Genomic DNA, 15,570 nt, shown 5'->3' on the forward strand with positions numbered 1-15,570 from the left:
AACCCATAGCTCGCGTTATCAATCCCACATAACCAGTACAACCTACTGTCAACGTTTCATCACGCGTATCGCTCTGTAACACTGAAAGACAATACCGATTCTCTCTTTTTTTTTTCACGTGTATAATCAGCGCCATTCATCCGTTTGGGAGTCGCCTCGAAAGCAGCTGTCGCGTTACGAAAGTGTTTATCAAATGACCCAATTACATTAACGAACCAAAAATTCGTCCCTAATCAGTTCGAAATTAATTAAACCCGCGGCGATAAGGTTCCTCTGACGACGTTCGGTTGATTTCTGCTTCCTGAACCGACCCAGAGTGTATTTACAGCATAGATAGGAACTTTTCGAGCGGTTCGCGGTAACTTCGATCCGAATCTGATACTCTGCGAGCTAAGGGAGCGAAAGGGTGGTTAACGGGGCGGAAAAATTCATTGGAGTCGCGACTGGGAGGCGTAACAAGGAAAAATCTCGCGTTAACCCTTGCACCGTTCTCTGGAAAGAGGCGAGAATGAACTGTGTCGGGAGCATGAATGGTCGTCTATCTCAATGGAATTAAATCGCACGCGCCGCTTTCTATCGGGCCGCATCCTGGAGCTTGGTTATCGTCTATCGAGTGTCCTAAATAGAAACGATGCCTCTCGAGGTCACTAGCTGCTTCCTTTGACGCCCACCCCTTTCTCGCTGCGCAACAGGACACGTGTCCTTCTCTTTGAAAAAGTGACCTAACGGGGGTGATAACCAGTGACTTAATTTAACGGTTCCGAAGATATTTCTTTATTTAGATACTGTAATCGTGCCAGATACTGGACTATTAAAATTAGATTTTTAGTGGGTTTAATTTGGCTCTGATAAAATGATATTTTAATTTAAGTTTAGAGTGTGAGTGTTGGAATACTTTTTGGAAGTTAAGTAATGGACCTAGAATTAGTTATTTTATAAATAGATTTGAATTCTATTCCTGAAAATGATATTGCCTTCTTTAGCACAATTTTAACTTTCCAAACATACGAGAAAAATGAGAATTTTCAGTTTTTGATGCAATCCTTATTTTTCATCAGTAAGTTCCAAAACTTTCGGACACTATCAGTTCATAAATCCGTCTAAAAGTTAGATTAGTTTTAATTACAAATTTTGGAAATGGGAATTTGTTAGACGAGATTCTATTATTATACCAATCGTGGCAAAATGGTAGCGAAGAGATTGGACTCTTCAACAAAGTAGAACATTGAACTCAAAGTGAACTCCTTGCCAAAAATATCTACAGGGTATTTAAATAAATAGTAGTCCAGTGCTTCTATGAAATCTACGAACAAGATCACGTTTGTTTAGAGGTTCCTTTTCAGACACGCTTGTTTATTTGAGTACGACCAATTTCTCTTTCGATGTAGGTATACACAATCTACTTGTGCGATATTACAGCTCTAAACACATGTAACTTTGTTTTGGAGTATGAAGATGAAGATACGCGATGAAGAACTGATATACGTTTCGAGATATATGTATAAAGCTATGCTTAGACTTAACGATAAAAAATCGATAAAATAAGAGTACTATATTTTCTTCGATTTTTGAATCTCTACGTTTCTTAACGTAGGTAAATTTCACATCCAAAGCACTTAATTGTTTTGGTCCACATGATAATATTCTCAAATGATGGAAACTGATATAGAAACGCTATCAATCAATTACTAGGTATAATACAAATTACTAGGCGTAGTAACCATTTTCTTTTCATTTTGACTCGTTAATTACAAATTCTCCCAATAGTCCTCCAATCTCGTTAAACTATCCACGCAACAGAATCACCTACAATGGCACGAGCAAGCATTGTTAATACTAATTGGCCACTAGCGGCTTTGTGATCTCAGGGATTACAGAAAATTCTGCTATCAGTCAGTCGCATACGCAACGTGATCTGTCATCGAACGACTCTGTCAATGAGATTTGCCGACAGGAATCGAACTATCATACGTGTCGCATTTTCGACAGACGAATAGCTCTTAATCCAGGTTCCCATAATTTCGCGAATCGTATAACAGGTGGTAACGACGAAGGCCCGACTCCTGCGCGGTAGGAGTGTTCCCAGTCGATAGCCACGAATTATCGAAATTGTTATTCAGTAAGAATAGGTGCACTGCGATAACGATTTTAATAGTTACACCATTTTCATGCTATACTCGCTTATACACAGTCACACCGATGCAACGTCGCGATGCATTTATGCTCGAATGCTCCAGTACGTGTACACCATCGTACCAGTGCATTTATGCACCGAATCATCCGTGTATATACATATCTGGCGTATCGATACGCCGATACGCTCGCGCGCCAATGCGCGAATATATTTACGAAACGATACACTACATAAACAGTATGATGCTCTCGCGTCGCAATAAATATCGACATCGTTGGATATTCGTAACTGTCGTTAGCGACGACTCTAATACAGCTCGAGTGAAACAGTATCGTTCGTGTCGCAGCTGCGCCCGACGTAATTGCGATTATTTCGATCGCTGCGATTCAGTAATGAGACGCAATTAACGAAACGGAATGGCGATTAATAAAAGGCGCACGTTGGAACGGATCGAGCGCGTTCGTCGATCTGCCCAGATTCATTATCCATCCTGTCGAAATCGCATCGCTCATATGACGCGTATCGTTCATGCGATGCGTATTGTTCATGTGATTGTGCCGCGTGTTAATTAACAAACGCTAATCGGGCCCGTCCGATAATCGTGAGCGCGAATGATGTGTCGTCGCGGAATGGAATTCTCGCCTAAAAGCGTGATTATGGCTCTACTATTTCACTCGACACGATGTGTCTTTGAGCATATCCTGCATTTTATTGCGTGCCTCTGTATCGTACAGTTTGTTTCAGTAACTGTTGTTTGAATGGGATGGAGGGCTGACTGAGTTTCATTCATTTTTCGAGGGTTTATAGTTTATGGTTTATGCTTAACTTGAGCACATACTCTACACCATAGATGTTCATATACATATATATAAGAGGTATTAGAATTGTCAAAATTAAGAGGGTGATTTTGTTCTTCGGATCTAAGAAATTGAATTTGCATTTTTTTTGAAGTTTTAGAGCTTCATGAAAAATTGTAGGGTTTATTGTAATATAATATTCTGTGGAGTAGGTGATTGACCATAGAATCACAAAAATATCTTTGACCTGCGAAGAATATGTTCATTAAATATTAAATGCATTTTTCAACATGATGGAATATTTATTTAGAAGAATTATAATTATATACATATATTGTCTTATATGTCTATGGAGATCGTTAAGGATAGGAACAGAATGGATCTATTTTGATTTATTTCTTTTATTTTTCTGACATCTAAGTAGCAGCGAAAAGAGACTCAAGAGGAGGAGGTGAGTGGGATATTAGATCCAAGAACATAAGTGGATGAAAATTGTAGAATGATATTACAAAATAACTATTGTCCCAGGATAAATCTATAAATCTTTGAAAAAATGCGAGGGAACAGCTACTAAAAAGACAATCAATTTTCTTACAATTTTCTAGGGGTTGAAAGGATGCTATATATGAACTTCAGACTAGTTCTCCCCAAAAAAACTAAAAAATCAAGTTCTCCTGTTTTTCCTCCCTGGTCTTCATGCAAAAGAAGAATATTTTGAACAGGGGGTACCGTATTTCCCATGGCACTCTTCCAAATCTAAACTCCTTCGCAGACGACTCTCGCGACGAATCGCCGCGCGTTCCCTCGCATCAGTTGGTCAAGATCAAATCGAGTACGACAAATTCGTTAATCAAGCGGCATTGGTCGCAATTCGAGCGTAGAAAAGGAACAGCGTAGACGGTGCTCGCAATTTGCGGGGGCGTCTGAGTATGAATGAGTAAGGAGTCCCCACCATCTTTACCCCTTCCCCTCAGCTCGTCGTTCTCGCTCTTCTCTTTCGGTTCTCCACCCTCTTCGCCACTTTTCGTCCCTCTTTCCTTCCCCAGCCTTCTGTTACCAGCCGTTCTCTGCCTCTCCTCCCCCCCTTCCCACGCTCCCTCTTTCCCTCTCGACGACCGAAAGCAGCTCGCGTATCGGGGGTCGGTTCTCTCTCCGTGTTCCGCGCTTCTTTCGGTCAGTTTTCTCCCGTGAGCTGCACGCGCGCGTCCTTCCGCGAGGACCTCTCGAGTCAGTGTCGTTCCATCCAGGACTTTGCGTGTGGTTACGAAATAAGGATTCGCATTTTCCATCGAGGATTCCCGCTGGACGGGGAACCACCAGCCGCCATGCGCCGTCGATGTACACGGTTAGTCCCATTGGATTTATTTTATCTTTTCACCGTGATCGTATTTTCTGAAGGTCCCTCCGAGGACGGGGCTCGAATCGCGTGTCTGCTTAGCTGAATTTCGAATTTGGGTACGCTGTTGCTTGCACGTGGACAGAAATTGGGGGAAAGATAGTGACGCTTTCGTTCAGAAGGGGAATTTGGTTGAAGTCTTGATAGTGATAAATGGTTTATTTAGGAAGTGGCGAATATATTCGGCGTTGACGTGACACGGAACCTTTTGGAAATTTCATTTCTCAGAACGATCGACGGAAGTCTTCCGTTACTTGAAATATATATCAGAGAGTAAGTTACGCTAAATTGACAGTGCTAGATACAGTGCTTCCTCGCTGTGGGCTTAGGGTGAATTGACGAGTTTATGGCGAGTGGCAAGGTTCTGATTTTAACCTACGTATTAATAGCCTATTCTGGAGTTATGGAAGATGTAAGTGGTAGAGCTGGCTCACATAACTTCCATATTATCGTTGATTGATTTCTTAATTTTCTAATATTAAGAGCTCAAGCATTAGAGTTCAACAGATAGGTATTCCAATATCCACGCTACAACTCTCAAATTATCTAATTGAATATATTTCCTGTAATTTTCGAATCCCAGTTTCTAGAACTGAATCATCTCCTTCCTCGTATATAATTTATCGTTCAGTCTCGAAGAACGTAACTATAATCAAGAACTTCTATGACTTCAAGCTATACTGATCCATTTCACCACAAATACCCAAGAAATCTCTAAAAGCCCTTCGGTCACCAGCTCGACGATTTCCACCTGAAACTTAAGCCAGTTACAACAATCCGGAAAGTCGACTTCTCGTTCCCTAAAACACCCCAGGCAACTTGGAACTACCCTTTCGTTGTAAGAGGAAAGAAAGAACAGGGGCGGTAAAGAGTCGGCGAAGAATCGCTGGGAACAATTCGTCGGTGTTCATAGTTGTTAAAACGATTTACCGTCGGTCTCCTAGAGTCGGTGGCTCCTTCGCTATTAAATCTTATCGTTAAAAGTTCCAGCGCGCCGCCTCAGGATCTAGCGGAGCGTGTTTCGATCGTCGGAGGCGCGCTCGAACTTTCCTCTCGTTCGTGATCGAGAGAAGGTCGGTCGAAGAACGCGAAAGAGGGTGGTCCGTGGTGCACGCAAACGAGCGCTGGTAACGCAATAAGCGCCCTTCGAGATTTAATTAACCGTTCCACGGACGACTGTTTCGCATCCTTGTACGCCTTGCCTGTCTCTCGCTCTCCCTTTCGTTTCTTTCTCTCTCTCGCTTTGTCTCAGCGGGCGTCTCGCTCTGGTATCGTTCGTGTACTCCGTCGCGAGCGGTAATGTCGTTGGTTACTGTTAAGGGGCCATCCTCGGAGCACGCTTTACATTATTCATCGGTCGTTTCCACGCGACGCGCATCGGCCGATCGACCGTAAATCGCCTGGCTCACTTTTCATTAAGATATCCCGCGAGCGGGTGAATGAGCGGTTGAATGAATTTCCAGGAGCCATCGGTCTTCCTGTCGGACCGCGTCCTTGAACGCGCGGGTGCACAGTGGGTCACGGGGGTCGGGGTGGGTTGGGATTTGAGATTAGGAAGAGCCTGTGTAAGGCTTTTGAAGTTTTCTTAGAAGGTTTTAATAAAAAAGGGAAGGTTTTCCCAAAAGTCCTATTACTAAACTTAATAAACCTTGCCTATGGCTAAATCTAAAGTACTTCATCTTCCTCCTATTACGATTTAAAGAAAAGTCAGGAAGAGAAACAATTTTTCTACGAGAATTATAGTAAGAATTACTTGTAATAGTGTGATTGATAGAATAACAGGCAGAAGTCCTATTATTAAAGCTAATATCAAGCTTATTTTTTTAATTAGATATATCTTGTTATACAATTTTGCTTTTTAAAATGTAGGTAATAATATGAAAGCTCTTTTGTTTTTGGAAATTTGTGCAGAGGCAGAATAAATAAGTTAAACAAATATGAATCTCTGAATTTCTACTATTAATCACACGATTATATAGTAATTTTTTTTATAATTCTAGTAGAACAATCTTTTTCTCTTTCTGATTTTTCTTTAAATCGTCCCCTTATTTATCTTACATATTGAATCTGGTTTCCAAGAACAACAAACATTTCCAAACGAAGACTTCAGTAAACACCATACTTTAAACCCTGTTGTATCTTACAGCACTCATTACGACATGAACGTAACATGCAAAGTTTCAGTGGGTATGGTAGTCAAGTTTCTGAATACCTACATACACGTAGATTACTGAATGAACGAATGAATGCGTCTTCAGAATTTATAACTCTTGTTCTTCTCAAAGTATGCCAACTGTTATATGTATATGTATTTCTCAAACCATTCAAAGTAACTCCAACCATATTTTGCTTTCAATTCACTTACAAATGAAGACCTCAGGGGAAGAACTTGATAAGTCACATTTCTAAATTTTACAAGAGACCAATTTTAAAATTTGAAACAGGACACTAGGAAATAATAAAACCGAATCATGTTATTAGCGCAGCCAACATTCTTCGACAAAATTGGTTACTAACTATTTAATAATTTCGAGTTTCTCGTTGACTTGTCAATTAGTCTCCTGTTTCACATGAATTCATCAAGTTATTTCTCTGTAAGCTCAATATGAAAGTAGTTATATCCTGAAATTTATCTACATTTTTATCTTTCCAACTCTGACGTACGAATACACCACCCTTTATCTAACAGATGTCATATAAGACAGAAAATCGACAAAAATAAATTTATCAAGTTCTTCCCCTGTGGTCTCTAAATATTCTTCATGAAACTTGTCAGTAGTTCCAGATCACATCTCCCATTAGAAAAACTACTCTGTAGGTTCATTATACCTTTTACACGGTTATGAAACTCTAAACCTCCAACAGTAAACACCACGAAATAACAAGTGCCGCATTCAAACCCCATATCGACACATAAACTACAACAATGTTATTGCAACATCCAAACAGCGACGACGGCACGAGCGATAGCAAAAGAAACCAGACTGTTTGAAATCAAATTCTCCGTAAGGGGTCGTTTGTTTATAAGCCCGAAGTGGTGTAAACGAAAGACAACAGGCGAGGAAGAAAAAAAGAGAGAGAGACGAAGGGAGAGGGAGAAATTGACGGTGACTTGAGTGTCAGAAGGCCGCAGGCTCGTGGTCCCTGACCGGTCGACGCAGCCTCCTCCCGGTTCCAGAGAATCAGAGTCACGTTCAGTCAGTGGCCGACTCCCGACCGCGGAGGTGGTGCGCGTTTGTCGTTTCTTCGGCTCTCAGACCAGTGCCAACAGGGGTTTTTCGGTTTGAACCCTTCGACCTGGGGTCATCGTCAGGAATGGCGGCCACCAAGAGCACGTGGTTAGTGGACACACTTATTTTCCTCATTTTTCTTCGATTTACCAAAAACACGATCTGGAGATTCTGGTATCCATTGCTATGGATAATCTATATTTTACATTAATGTTAGTGTCTGTGGGATGTGTTGAATGGGTAGTTGGCTCCAGGATTGTTGAATTGTTTTTACACGGTGACGTTTATTGCTTGATTGAGTTGTATTGGTTTTTGTTGGAGGCTTCGATTACGTTTACAAAAAAGGCACTCGATACTCTGTTGCTGACAAAACTCGTAAAAACTCTAAAAATAGATAGTCGACGCATTTTTATCGCCCTCATTACTCCGCTTATCCAACTGTGTTACGCCATGTACACGCAACGCGTACAATTGTAACATAATTACGGAGCCGCGGACGTTCGGTTTACTTTCGACCGCTTCTTTGGCGGTTTTTTGAGCTTTGTTATGATCTCTTCGTCGCGTTGCTTGTTCCTGTTGATTTGGAGACATTTTGAGCAAAAGGGAGTTTATTCTCTTAGAAATGTGAAGACTTCTTTTATTAATTTAATTTATTAGTCGTTTAGATGTATCTTTAACCCCTTCAGACTTCAAAAAATAGAGGGATATTACATGATTGCAGTCACAGTTTTAATATTTATAAATCTATGTATATTGTAATGTGCACCAACTCTGAAAGGATTAAATCATAGGTCATTTTTAGATGAGAATATAGGAAACAGTGAATAGAGAAATAAATCTATACGTATAATGTTACTTTGATATTTTGGTAATTTCAATGATTGATAATAAGCGTATTTGATTAGTAGGATTTATGGGGTTTAATTACAGATTTCTATTTAAGAATTCTAGCTTTTTTATTAGAAATTATGTATAATAATTTACGTAGATGTATTTTTTATTTAAAGAAAGCAAGAACACTTCTAAACCTTGTGAAACTAAAAATATATAGTAGGTTATTTATTCAAATAGTTTTCTCGTTCATTACCACTATGCATAATTAGCTTCAAATCTTAAAGAAGCATAAGGAGCGCTTTCATCTTGTCTCGTTTCACTATCACAATTTTTGTAAACTAAAATTGAAACATTTAAGTGGCACCGACATCGACGAATTAGAGAGAATTTTTCTCTCCCGTTTTCCGCCAACTACGGCCACGAATCAGCGGCAAAGTAGGTTCACGTGTTTCCGCCGAGTGAAATTTAATTGAACAGGAGAGAACCCGTTTCGAGACCTCGTGTGAAAATTCACGGAAAAATCCCATTGGTCCCTTCAGCTCTCGGATTTTTACGATCCTTCCGACACACAATTCGCATATGTCGGGAGAAGGGCAGACCCTCTGGCGAGTGAGTTCCTCTCGAGGACCAGGGAGGAGACATGTGCGCGCCTCTCTTCCCCCTTAAGCTGTTCGTCATTTGTCAAAACATACTTGGAGCTCGTTCCACGCGTTGCGTCATGAGCCGAACGATTTTTTCCTCGGCATAAAAATGCCCTGGACGCTTTTAATTAACGACTGAACCGCGGGCAGAACATTCGGCTGGGCTCTGCGCGATGAAAAACGCGCGCCTATCGGGTTTTCCCCTTCCCTGTTCCCCGAATCACTGAATCATTGAGGAATTATTTGTGACTGCAATTCGCGTTCGGTCGTTATGAAACCATGACATATGAATTTTCTACTCGTTCATAGTTTCGACTATGAATCTTCTATTCATAGTTGCACTTTATATTGAACGTCGTGGATAATGATTTTTATAAAAGACTTTTGATAAGTAAATATTAACCTGAAATAGTTTGATTACAGTATTTAAAGTAATAGCTCGTAATGTGGAACAGTGGATTTTTAAATGTGGTTAAACGAGTAAAATGAATTGTTTTTAATTAAATCAACAATACGTGACAGGACTGATGGATATTTATACGTAGATACGTGGGAGTTTATATGGTTCGAAAATATAGTAAAAATAATAAAAAGAGTCAAAATCGATGATTCAATAAAAAGTTGTAGATTTAATTTAGGACGCCTAGAGAATTCGTAAAAAAGCATCAGAAACCTTCCTGTCTAAATAAATATTTACTTAAATAGAAGAGAGAAACAATTACTTTTTACATTTTTAATATTTAATTTTCTTCATTTTGTATACATGGGATACTTGAAGCCCCGTGAGATGGGAACTACATTATTTATTTAGAATGCATTTGAAGATAAAAAAGAACTGCAGCTATAAAATACGTTATGTATTATGGAGAAGTCCAAAAAATAGATCACTTAAACATTCAATTTACTAAGAAATATAACTATTTAAAAATTATCGATACACTTACAGTTTCCCAAAATTACAATAGCGTCGCGTCACTGAACCACATTAACAGATTAAATCAATTTTCCCAGGGAGGGGGTGATTATCGTGCTTAGAACGTATTATCGCTATATCCAGCGGGTGTAATTGAGAGCCACTCAATATCTGGCTGGCGATAATAATCGTTTAATTGGGGAGGAAGTCGTAATTTCGGGACAGGGTCGAATAGAATCACGAAATCGCGCGATACACGTTCTCATCCGATTTACGGTTATAACAGTACTCCATCTGCGGTTTATAAAGGGTTATTGTGGCGAGCTTTCAGATGCCCATTCCTCGCAGTCAGTCGGCTTGGCAGGACAATGGCTTATGCTAATTCCTGCCCTCTATGTTGGTAGATGTCCTTCCTACTCTCGTGCACCACTGGTTACGCGTGTAACCCGTCAGATTTTAAACTCAGACCGGGCCACGCTTGCGGCGAATGCGCGAGATCAACCGTCGAGCTTGTGGACAACGCATGGCAAAATGGAGGGGAGAAAAAAATGGGGAAAAAAGGGAAGGTTGCGACAGGAGATGCGATTAATTCCACGTGCCTTATCGTGTGAGCAGCTGGGAAGTGGATCCGTGGGGCTTCACTCGGTTAGCTTGAATCGCCAGTGGTTGTTGTCTCAGGCCCCTGGGGCGGTCCTCAACGATATACTTCTTTGTGATGGAGGGTGGAAGATAATTAGTAATATTTTAGGAATTTTGCTCCTATTTTTAGTATATCCTGGTTTATGTAGATTCCAGTTGCTTTGAACTCCAGAGAATCTTCAGTAGATGTAGCTACATTTTTGGAGTAGGAAACAATACTTCTAAAAAAATTACGTCACTATTAATATTCCTCTATTTTCTCGCTTTAAATTGTGGCTACACTTATTCTTCGAAACTACTCCACTTCCTTCACACAGTTACCCAGCCACTGACCTGTACTACTTATGAAAAATTAATACAAGTATCTTGGCACATAGGATATCGTCTACTTTCACTCCAGCCCATAAATTCTATATGGACTAATATATCTCAGATTTAATGCTCCAGCGATCCTGTGAGAAACTCAACGTAAACGAGAGCATCTGAGAATCCCTTAGCCAACTTAAAGCCAGTTAAACCGATCAGTCGTGGCCGCGTTTCCACTGGAACACGTATGTCCGTCAAGGTTAATCGTGCCTCAAGGAACCCTATCCTTCCGTTTCCTACTGAATACCACACAGCCGCCGTCACTCGATTCTTTTCCTCTCGACGGGGTGTCTCTCGGAGAGGGTTGAGCCGTCTGTTGAAGTAAATAACGCCAACGCGAGGAGAAACGAATGGAGGTGTGCGAACACGCGTCGAGCCTGGAATTTCCAAGACTGGTAGAGTTTCCTGAACTAACAGGGACCTCGTACGTCGCGAAGAATCCTGTTTCGTAGATTATTTCGGCTCCCTTGGGTAAAGCCTGTTTTTTTTATTTATTAAGCTGTCAATCCTGTACAAGATTATAAGCAGTATACACAAAGCACATTAGAATTAATATTACAGTAAGGTTATGAGAAAATTAACGTGTAACAGTGTGAATAACAATCAATAAGAATTATACATAATAGAGGGAAAAGAATGTATAGTTATAACTGAAGATTCTGTTTTTTAAGACACTTAAAGATACTCGTTAACGGTTTTATATATAGTTAAAAAAATACATCTATAATAGACAGTAGAAAGAAACCACCTGAATACAGATTCTTAACTTCTTAACACCCAATTTTTTTCGTATACTTTACACTCGCTGTCGATCAGAAACGACAAACTCTTCCAAACTGTCAGCCCCGCAGCTCGCCATTAATTGAAACACAGAAGCTTCACACGTTGTCGCGTGGTCGGCAGCTTGCAGAAAGTCTTCATCACGCGCTGGCGCGTGGTCGGCAGCGTACAATTATAAAAAGCGCCCGTGAATCGCGGGCATGGGCATTAAGGGGTTAATGACATCGCTTTTGTTGAAATCCAATAATGGACATTGCCAGATAACGTGGTTCAGGTCCTGTACTGGATAATGACATTGACATTTCGGATCAGAAACGAGATTGAATATGGGGTACAAACTGTTATTTCTGTTCCATAAGACGATACGCGCGGTAGCAGCCCTTGGTTGGTCTCATTCTATGCCTTACCTTCTCGAAACGATCGAAAGTATTGCGGTTTACTTATCGTGCAAAGGTGGCTGCTGTTGGCTGTTGGTACGAAATTGCTGTGCTCCGTGGCTGGTGAATTTTGATAGAGAAGGAGGTCGGTGGTAGGGAAATAGAGAAATGCTTTGATGTTGGAGGTATGTGTCTGCTTTTGATACTCGTTTCGCCAGTTGAGGTCCTTTTTCGGGATGTAATGGATAGTTGCGATTGTCGAGGAAGTGGAGCGTTTACTTTAGGAACGTGCTTCTTTGGGTGAATGGGAATGATAGTTCGGCGAGAGAAATGTACGACGATTTTTCTGTTGTTTATTTTACTGTTTTTCAGAAGGACTTGATATCATTTGCTGGAAAAAAATAATTGGTTTTTAACGATTAGCATTAAAAAAGCGTCTTTTGCGTGAAATGGAGTTATATCCTCCTTTCGCGAAAAATTACGATCTTTGAGTTATGTCATTATTGCAGGAAACGAACAGTATCACAATACTCTTCAGGTTTTAATAGTATACGTGGAAGGGAGTCAGCAGATGTGATTTTTAACAGGAGAATCTTAAGTGATTGAGGGACCTTTTTAAAGGCCAGATTAGCATGAATTAAAAAGAGGGCCTGCGTGCTTCTTTGATGCAGCCGACTAAACGACCCTTCAGCGGTCGCGTGTGTGCAGTGCCTTTAATTGCCACCTATATGCTGCGTGCATTGTGAGCGAAACGAGCGTGAGGCATTCATTACCATAATTCAATTTATCTCGTAAAGTTTGATTGAAACGAGTAGACAGTAACGAGAATCGAAATTTGTGAGGGTAGTAGCGGTTCACCGGATGCTGTGCAGGAATTTATAAAAGTGGCTGATAAAAAACTCACCGTAATACTCAGCGTAAATGAAGGCTTAGGATAAAATTACGTGCACTCAGTTTTCAAGTTCTTATCGGATTCTGTTAACTGAGACGTCGATGAATTAATGAGTCATCGGATTGAACCCTCTCTCATCTCTCCTATCGTATATTAAATTACACAACATAGCGAGATATACTTCCGTGTTGTTTCGACTTCGATAGATTTAGTGTCACTTTTAATTCTCGGATACTCGAGTTACCTTGAGTTATGTATTAGGATCTTGGTTGGTAGCTTATAGAAACATGAATCTAGAGATAGATTTTTTAATTAATATTCTGTAACACAGCGTATTTGTAGTTGTGTGTACAAAAATCATTAAGAGAGTGGCGTTTTGTGGTTGCAGCGAGCGTTATTTATGACTCAGTAGTACTTTCTTATTTTCGGTTAATACGAAGGCTAATTAATATCACTTTTAATACTCTTTAGTACCCCTCAGTACTTTTTAGTACCTTTAGTGTTTTAGGTCTTTAATATCTTTTACTATTTTAGTGCTTTTAGTGCCTTTAGTACTTTTCGTACTTTTTGTACTATACAATTTTAGTACTTTCCAGTATTTTAGCACTTTTAGTACATTTCCAGTACTTTAGCAATTTTGACAATTTTCCAGCGTTAGTACTCTTTTAGTGTTTTAATACTTTTTAGTATTTTAGTACCCCAGTACTTTTTGCACTTTTAGTACTTTTTATTATTTTAGTATTTTCTTAGTACTGATATTGAATTTAATACTATTTAGTACAAATATTACGTCCGATATTTCTACCAGCATTACATTTAGCAGTACTATGGAGTACTAATACTAACATCTATTAATTTTTACGATAAACATCTATTTTCTTTACATATTTATTTTTCCTTATATACTCCGTTTTCCTAATAAAATTCCACTACTTTCTTTTCATACATCCCTCACGTTTCATCTACAAATTTCAAAAATTAATTTTCATTCTATTTCAAAGGACACCAGCTCTCGATATCTAATAGAGCACCCAACAAACACAGTACCACTGTCAGACGATACAGGCGCAAGTGACAAAGCGCCGTTTCATGAATTAAATAAGCAGGGCGCGCGTTTCGGTGCTCGGAGCCGCGACTACCGTCCTTCGCGGAGCAACTTCGATATCTCTGAGGCCCTGGGTCTAGTCCCAGGGTCGAGATCTTCTTCCTGAATAATTCGGAAGGGCAGGTCAACGGTCGACGCTAAACTTTCCGCGGCCTCTGTCATGTGTTCCTTGCGGGAGAGAGAAAGGTCAGCCGAAAAGGACGCGTGTTAGTTTCTGGACTTTCCAGGACACGACCTTTTCCAGGCGGCTGTTGTAGAAAGGCCGCCAAGAGACTTTAAATTTACGGCGTCCTGGGAATACCGTCGTTACCGTCTCGAGGCTCCAAAGCGTCGCGACGAAACACTGGCTGACGTTAATAAAAAAGTCGAGGACGAAATTCAATCGACGAAGTTGTTCCTCTTCTGGGGATATTTTAGCTGGAAGGTCCGCGAGAAGGGAGTGTCTTCTGAAATTTAAGAGAAAGTGAGTTGAATGTTTTAATAATTTTCTCAAATGCTTTGAGTACGATTTAAGTAGATTTGATTGAAAAGGTACAATGGTAACCTGTGTCTTCTTGGCGATGGATGAGGGGTGTATTTTAGCTAGGAGGTTTGCTGAAGGAAAGTGTCTTCTAAAATTTAAGACAAAGTGAATTGAATGTTTTAATAATTCTTTCAAATGCTTTGGCTACGATTTAAGCGAATTTGATTGAAAAGATTGGATCCTGTGTCTTCTTGGGGATGGAAGAGGGAGGGTAATTGAGGGTCAATAGTCCCCTGAAATTTGTTCTGGATGGTGAATTAGGTTTAGGTGCGAGTCAGGGATTAATAAATTAGGGAGGCTCATGTATCTTCTCGTTAAAAATAGATAAGAGAGGAGTCTTCACTATAATATGTTACTCTCTCGCACGTGGAATAATGCTGGCCCCTCGGTTGCATCCTTGAATTCTCGAAACGAATCGCCAGGCAGTCAATTCTTGTCAGTGGCAATACCCAGAGTTGGATTCCATTATTTATAAAGTCGGTGGTCCGAGCTCCATTATTTATAGCGCTGGATTGATATGGATTGTGGGAAAACGGGATTGCCGTGTGCTATTTTAGTATGTCCTTGAAGATTCAAGGGGATGCTTATCAATCACGAAAGACGAGGAATTGAATTTTAAGGAGTTTTCTCTAAATAGAAATCAGAGAATATGTATTTGAACAGAAGTTTTTCTAGCTCTGAATTAACCAAATTTTATTTAATAAACACTTATCCATAATTATTAAAATTAAAACTAATTAAATAATTAAAGAATAAATATGAGAATTTTTCAATACTCTGTACGAAATTCGTAACCTTATAATATAAACTTCGAAATATATCGAATTCAAGAGCGAGACATGGTTCATTGGCCCATGAATAATTTCATGTGAAAACGGCAAGTCTTCTCTCTCTTTCATTACATCCACTTTCGTTTGCCCAATCAGTGAATCGCGACAATTAG

The sequence above is a fragment of the Calliopsis andreniformis genome, chromosome 5 (genome assembly GCF_051401765.1).
Source record: "Calliopsis andreniformis isolate RMS-2024a chromosome 5, iyCalAndr_principal, whole genome shotgun sequence".
Taxonomy (NCBI): Eukaryota; Metazoa; Arthropoda; class Insecta; order Hymenoptera; family Andrenidae; genus Calliopsis; species Calliopsis andreniformis.